This window comes from Larimichthys crocea, chromosome XIII (assembly GCF_000972845.2).
Source record: "Larimichthys crocea isolate SSNF chromosome XIII, L_crocea_2.0, whole genome shotgun sequence".
Lineage (NCBI taxonomy): Eukaryota > Metazoa > Chordata > Actinopteri > Sciaenidae > Larimichthys > Larimichthys crocea.
Window position 1 is genome coordinate 30,551,010 of NC_040023.1, and position 7,039 is coordinate 30,558,048.

Consider the following 7,039-nt stretch of genomic DNA (forward strand, 5'->3'; position numbering starts at 1 on the left):
ATAATTTAAAGAAATTATCTATCAGCCCAAACATTTTAGGGAAAGTGGACATGATGTAAATCTATCACATTAAACTAGTTTCTACCAGAAGCACTGGGATTTTCAGCCCCACGTGTGACTGAATGGAAATGACAATTAAAATGTGTTTATAGCTGAAAGACAACAGGCTCTTCCTGTCCTCTGAGTATACAGTAATATTATTCATTATACAGATTGAAAGGGAAAATAACTGATCATCAACCATCTGCCTAATGAATGAAGGCAGTTAATCAGACCTACACAGAAAACACGGATCCATTATATTCAACTAGAATGTGAATCAGAAAACAACAAAATCGACCTATTATACTTGAGTTGCTTTTGTTATTTGTCTGTCAACTTTGATATTAAAACTGTGTCGTTGTTGTGATGCAGTTTTGAGATCAGTCTGATCAGCTGCGGCGTCCAGTCACTAATAGTTTTCCAATAAAGGGGTGTGTCAGGCCAGTATAAAGCTTCCACATGGATCTCATGTATCCTCGCGCATGCCTCCTCAGAGATCCCTTCTCGCCCTCCTGAGCCGAAATATGAACGCTGGAATGGACTTCATGATTGCGGACCGGAACTATTTCCAGGTCAAGTGAGGATTGAAGATCAAATAAGGGAACACTGACATATGCCCTAGGTGTGTATTATCCTCTATTCTATTAAAGAATTGGTTCAACCAAAAACAAAAAAAGCTTATTTTCTTCCTGACCTTAGTGGCATCTAACCATGCAGATAGTTTTGTGTGTCTGAACTGTGCCTTTAACTGTCCAATAACCATGCAAAAACTTGCTTGAAATAAATGTGGTCTGCCCAGCCATAGATCATTTAAAGATCAGTGTGTATAGGTGCACTGGATCCCAGTAGCAGCTTCATCCCTTGCAGGTGTAACCTCAGCATGAGGCCCGGGCCTCATCCAAGAGCACCAAACAATGTTCTGATTAATTGTTCCTGTCAGCCCGGGTCATTTAGGGCTACCTGTTAGTCTGCATATTACTCATATTTGCCCCAACAAAGGGGCACACTCACAGCAATACACGAGGACGTACAGGTACACAGAAGTGCGTACATTAAAAGTACACATGGTCACACACTGACACGGTCACTGGCACACACAAAGACACACAAACAAAAAACGCTTTCAATGCCCAGTCTCATGTGTGATAGCAATTCATGCCCAAGCAGTCAGGCAGCGCTCCAAGGTATTCATTACTATTGATGTCAGAATCCACAACAAGAAGTGATGGCTGAACCTCCTGCAGCCTGTACTGTTTAAAGCCGAGCTCCTCTCCCCCAGCTGTTGCTCTCTGTCTTTACTTGGGAGGGGAGGCTGTGATGATTAATGCACTCTCTGCTGGGATCTCGGGGAAAGAACCTGGAGTTCCTGCTGAAGTGCTTCGCTCATATTGTGGTGATTCAGTCGCACAATATCTACACTGCGAAGCAACCCTGGAAAAATAACTGCATCAAAATTGAAAATCACGACGCTCTTCTATTCTGCTATGTGTGCTACTGTGCTGCTCGAGATAGATTAGGATGACGCCTGTTTGTGTCAGTATTGTCTGGAATGAGTTTTTCTTTTTTTTGGCAAATGAATTCAAGTTTCTGATCTCGTCACAGCCTTTATGAATCAGGAGGTTTATGGCCTGTAAGAAATAAAAAATCACTTTGTGTCTTTGTTATTGGGTTATCATGGTGGTAAATTATGTATGGTAAAATAAATAATAGCGTTTTTAGGGATGTTAATAGAGAAGATTTTTCCTTTCTACTGAGTATAAGAGATAAAACCGTTCTATGTTGTGACAGCTGTTCTCTCTTCTTGCATTCAGTGGTTGATTACTTTGATGTCTGCTCCCCTCAGGACTTCTATTCTTTGCTGACGCTGCTCAGTGTTGGTGTTTAACCTGTATACTGATAACACAAACTTGATTCGGTTTGGTGGTGGTGCTGAACGCTGGAGATACTGCTCATCTCTGTGAGTGCAGCTGTGAGTACAGCGATTCTTCCTCTATCTTGCCAATGCTTGTCTCATGACACCCTGCAGGCCTTGTTGTTAATAAAATGACGCAAATAGATTCTGATTAGCTCTAATTTCTTCTGAGATACATAATGATTTCTGGATTTTACTTTATATTTAGTAATGCGTGGTCCTAAAGCAATTTAGTTTTGCACTTCCATGAAGCTTGGGGACTTACAAGAGAGATCTTAAAAAGGAAATTGTCAAAAATGAAAGCATAGAGACCAAAATATCTTGACTTTGAGTCCTGAGCATGGGTCAACTTTCAAAAACACTGGATCCGACGTTTCCCATAATGCGAGCAATAGCATTATTTCATTTGATGCATCCTTCTTGGCTTTCCCAAAGTCCATCCCAGCTGTTTGTGATACAGGCTTTCTGTTACAAAATATGTAGCCTGCAGACTTTGCTGCATTTCACTCCTCGTGATGACTAAACTGCTGTAATTAAAGGATAAAGAATAACAATCATAGAGTCAATCATCTTATATTCCTCAGAATAACAAACCTGTTTGTTAATTCTCAAAGGGTATAAGTAATGATTGACAGATTAAAGAATAAACCTGGATAAAAAAAACATAACAAAAAAAGATGCCTCGACGTGAACCACATATTCTCCCCTGCAAAAACAAGAAATTAACATTAGTTTTTGAGTTCTGCATGACTTAAAAAAACAATATTTTTACATTTAATTTGTCACTCGTCTGCAGAGCCACATGTGACGTATGTGTGAGAGCCTGAAATAAAGGCTGGCATTATATATACAGAGCTGGTAATATACTCCTTCCCTTGACCCATTCAATATGCTCCCGCTTCCACTTATAAATGTGACTCAAAACTTTGATTATAGCAAGACAAACACTGAAGTGGAAAATCCACTCTTTGTGGTAAAGGGCTCAAGTGTGCTTATGAGGTGTTGGAAAAATAAATAACAGCCATCAATTTTAACTGGGGATGATTTCTCTCTCTCTCTCTCTCTCTTGCTTTCTTTCTTTCTTTTGCCAGTTTATACCCACAGGGTCATAGTGGGGTGTTGACAGCTCTTGTGCTCCACTCCCTATGTGTGGGCATTAGTTTGCTGTCAGTTGTGCTACCATGGGGCGACTGTTGCCATTAGCTGTTAGATTTCTGATTCACACCCAGTGGGAGTGGGCTCTCAAGAGCCATGCTGCCAACTGGCCGGGATAATGTACATGAGGCCTTGTGCCCCTTTTTTGTCCTCTCTGACTGAACGAATTCTGCATCTATGCTTTCTTTCTGGCCTTTGTAGCTCTTATTTTGTCTTCTCTTATTTTACCTTGTCAGTTGTCAGATGTTTATATAATTTATGCTGTTTATTTTCATCTTCATAAGGTTATGTTTCATTTTTTGTTTTTGGTCATTTTAAATTTTTCTTACATTATACATTACATAAAAGATAATGGAACACAACACAAGGAAAAAAACTAATCTTACAGCAAATAACTGAAGGACTTTCAACAAAACCAGCCATACAACAGACAGCAGATGTGGGGAATAAAAGCACAAAGTACGGATAAAATAAAACATAAATACAACAAAAATTTTGGCTGGCATTTTTTCACAATAAAACTAGTAGGAATATTTACTCCCTATTATGACAGCGTTTCTCATCTCATTCATGCTAGAATGTACCTACTCTTTGACAATCATTTCAATCTGGCATTGCGTTGCTTATGGGTTAATTCAGAGAGATACAGAACATACAGTATAAATGTGAAGGACAGGCTGACATTGTGCAGGGTGGGGATGTGTGGTGAGGGTATGAGTCAGACTTCCTGGATGGATGGTCGGATGGATGGATGGATGGATGGATGGATGGATGGATGGATGGATGGATGGATGGATGGATGAATGGATGGGTGGGTGGGAAGCGATAAACAAGTTTGCAATGTTGAATCTGATCATTTAGAATACGGGGAATCTGGAAGTTACATGGTTAAATGAGGGAGTATTATCCCTCTCGTCATGATTAATGAAGTTCTTTGGATATGACAACTGACTCTATAATAGCTCCATTAGGAACGCCCCCAAAAGATTGATACAGTACCTTATCCACCCTGTGGACCACTATCATCCTTTTTACTATGTGTGCTTTGGGGGCCATACTGTGTGATTTTGATGAGCTCTAAATCACTTACATTTTCCACTGAGAAAAAGGCTTAAACCACGAAGAGAGAATGGTTATTTTCCAACAGTTTAAAGAGCTTTTAACCCCACACCAGGCTTTGTTTTCCTCTCCTCGGTGATGTGTAAAAATGTAATTCTTCCTTATCATGACCCAAACATGCAGCCATTCATCCAGCGGCTGCCAGTTTCTATTTGCTCGGCTTCAGTTCACTTGTCAGCCTCATGCCATGAATACCTGAAATGGAATTTTGAGTGGTTAAACACAGGTAGTAATTCACAGTTTTTAATTTTTTTTTTTTTTTATCTCTAATGAAAATTATTACCATACAATGCCATGCACATTATGTTGTTCTTATTTTTTTTCTTTTTTTTTTAGCTCCAGGGCATAATAGGATGATCATTTCTTGTCATTTCATTGCCAAGAACTTTAATAGAATTTCTGGATAATTGCAAAAATGCTAATGGGAATCAGAGCTTATGGAATGTAAAATTGCAGAAAACAAAGAGCATGAAGGCGAATGAATCAACACTAGTAATAGTGTTGCTAATATCAGGGAGAATATAAAGAGAATTGCACATTAGGGTGTCTGTATGCAACAAGCATTTTGTCCCAGAGGACAAAGACAGAGTAAATCACACAAACATCAAGATATTAGTAACAAAACAAATGAAATGATATGATGCTGTGTAAAGCAGAGTCAACAATAAACAACCATGCAGGCGGTCCAGATCTGCAAGACATAAGCAGTCTCAATCTCCTGTATAGCATGACTGTGAGGGGGGAAATAGGGAACGTTTCAATTACAGTAAACATGGAAAGGGCATCTCTGCAGCAGGATTGATATGTCATTCTAACAATGTCCAATTAAAAAGGGAGAATGCTTCCATTATTCTTTTATTAGAATACCCGTGCCTGAAACTGCATCGAAAGACATGCACATTCCCGGTTAAAGGTGAGAATCCACCAGGCGTGAAATGAGTACAGCTCACATAAAATAATTTATATTTCCCCATGGCCGCCATAATTTAGTTTCGCAATTATATTGATTGTGTGTCTATGCATGTGCGTTTGTGTGTTTTTGTGTTTTAACGCCGGTGAAGCACACAGAATAGTGCTTTTATGATTGGTTCTATTTTCATGCCTATTTATGAACTGGGAATAATTAAGCATTAATGCTCAGACAAGTAATAAACAGCAATTATATGTAGAAGATTTTAATAACATCCATTTTTGTTCAAGACCACAGACATAACTTCATGGTTAACTTTCTTTTCTTTCCAAAATATGCAATTTACAAGCACAAACGGCGACATGCTCATCATGCTACACAAATTGCTGTCGCTTCGAAAGTGCAGAAAAGCCCTCCTGCATGCTTAAGCACGGGTCGCAAGTGCCAAAGCAGTTCAGTTCCTTCAACGGCCACTTGAAGCTGAGTAACATGTTTACAGCCTGGTTTTGATCTCTGTAGATAATTTTCCCTTTCATGACAACTGTACTGAGTTATGCATAATAATAAGTGTAGATGCTTTGATTGATAGGTGGGTGCTCTTACAGATGGCTTCTTTAAGCACTTAGGCATCATTCGGGCAGCGTCAGGTCCATTGATGATCCACGTCTTTGCAAATTATTAGATTAGAAGCAGGACAGCCAACATGGCGGTGCTTAGAGCCAGAGATTTTGAGCTTCAAAACAACTATGCAGAAACCGATAGGTTAGTTATATTCTGTTTTTAGTTTGCATGTTGCAAAGTTGGTCACAGAGGACAGAAGGCAATCATAACGGTGCAAAGTCTTTCTCAGTATTAAGCAGAAAAATCATTTTATAGAACTGCAACAATTGGTCAATTAAGTTAATCAATTAGTTTGAAAATTAATCTATTTCAATAATCAAATAATCCTAGTGGATAATTTGTTGAAGAAAATAATGATGATCTGGATCCAACTTATACATTATCCCAGACTATCCACTTTCTGTCTTATATGATTATAAAGTGAATATTTCGGAGTTTTGGACAAAATAAGACAGTTCTCCGACTCTCGGATACTCGTCTCTGTCTTACACAATTAATAAATAAACTGTGGAGATAATCAAGAGCTTAATCCATAATGAAGATCAAGTCATTATTTTCATGACTCTTTAAAATTTTATATAAAACATCAGCAAACATACAGCAGCTACTGCCTACCGTCATAAAAAAAGAATAAGGAAAAAAGTTGTACCACCAACTGCTGCTTTATTGGCTGAGACGGGTATTGCATGCTTCAACGACGCTGTGTGTCCTTGTTGTCGAATAGTCAAATGTATTCTTTTTCTATTCACAGGGAGAAAAAAAAGGTTTTTATGAAAATGAACTTAGCTTGAGTATCTGCTGTGTAACTGGCATGCCATGAAAGGAACACTTATGCAAAGAGAAATGGCCTGCGGGGTCTTTGCCATGACCCAGTTCAAACTTTGCGGGAGGCAAGAAGGCTCTTCTTCTAGAATACAGTGGAAATGATAGAATACATTAAAGTCAATAGAAGGCTATGACCTGACACATGAATCAGTGGCAATGAATATGTGCCTGAAACATCTAAAAGAGATGGGTGGAGCATTTCTGTTAGCTCCCCAGTGACAGTAGGGGAACTAACTAAGTGGGGAATAGCTCAAGTGCTTAACAATACGGCGAAAAAATACAGGCTCATTGAATCCACACACTCCCACTCCACCAGCTACCTCCTCCAGCTACTACATTGGACCTAATTATCCTGTGTAAGCGGCAGCCTGGGGAAGCTGCATGTGAATACTCCAAACTGTCTGTTATACCTCACAATTTAAACCTGCGTAACACTGCTTATCAGCATTTTCTCC